At 39.2% G+C, this 972-nt stretch overlaps 1 long non-coding RNA gene across 1 annotated transcript; it reads left to right on the forward strand.

The window, feature by feature from the left end:
- The first annotated feature begins 92 nt into the window (after positions 1 to 92).
- On the forward strand, positions 93 to 832 carry LOC107682654 (uncharacterized). The gene is made up of 4 exons (XR_001633553.1): positions 93 to 272; positions 354 to 398; positions 598 to 630; positions 714 to 832. It is a non-coding gene; the product is annotated as an uncharacterized LOC107682654 (long non-coding RNA).
- The last annotated feature ends 140 nt before the right edge of the window (positions 833 to 972 follow it).

The raw sequence follows: 972 nt of genomic DNA on the forward strand, positions 1-972 counted from the left end.
TATTTTATGTCATAGAATAAAACATGAAAATATCTTGAGCTTGTGATAACCACAGCGATTCAAAAAACCCATTGACTTCAGGACAACTGAACCGGAATTGCTAAAATGCTAACTCATTTACGGGGTTTGGCCTACAAAAATACATTATCCCTGCATCACTCTATTTGTCCATTGTTTTTCTCCACAGGTCTTGCTGTGTTTTTCTCGAGACACTGCAGTCCTGGAGCATTTCAGCTACAACAGCGCTACACCACCTAAATCTTGCATCCAAAGTAATGTGTTTGAATGTTTATCTTTGTTGATATAATATCTTCCGTAGCTTCTTTTCAGTCTATGAAATTTCTATTTCTCAGACAAGTCTGGCTCAGAGCAGTGTGCTATGGTTTACCCCCCGAATGGTGAGAAAGCAGCGTTTATAATACAGTATTTGCATGACAGCATGTCCCAGAGTGCACCTTATTAGTCTTCATTTGTTGACTTCTCTGACATTTGTCTGAAACTAGTGGCAGTGCATTTATTTATTTATTTGCAGTTTCACAAAACTCGTTTGTAATACCCATAATCAGTGTAACAGAATATGACCGCTCTGTCCCATAGGTGTCATCCCATTTCATGGCTTCTCAATGTATGGTGAGTATGAAGAATAAAGCACAAAGTTTAAAAAAGTCAAATCTATTTTGTAAACAAGCATCTATCTGTATCCTGTGCTGCAGTTGCTCCACTGTGTTTCTTATATAACGAGCCGTCGAAGCTGTACAGAGTGTTTAGAGAGATGTATATTCGCTACCTCTTCAGACTACACTCTATCTCCTCACATCCATCTGTAAGTATCTCTGTGTGTGTGTGTGTGTGTGTGTGTGTGTGTGATGTAACATGATTGATTGCCTTTGTGTCAGTTTGCTTATGATGATGGCTGTTTCTGAGCTTATCAAACCTGTGTGTGTGTGTGTGTGTGTGTGTGTGTGTGTGTGT

The sequence above is a fragment of the Sinocyclocheilus anshuiensis genome, unplaced genomic scaffold, assembly GCF_001515605.1.
Source record: "Sinocyclocheilus anshuiensis isolate Anshui unplaced genomic scaffold, SAMN03320099.WGS_v1.1 C32430360, whole genome shotgun sequence".
NCBI lineage: Eukaryota > Metazoa > Chordata > Actinopteri > Cypriniformes > Cyprinidae > Sinocyclocheilus > Sinocyclocheilus anshuiensis.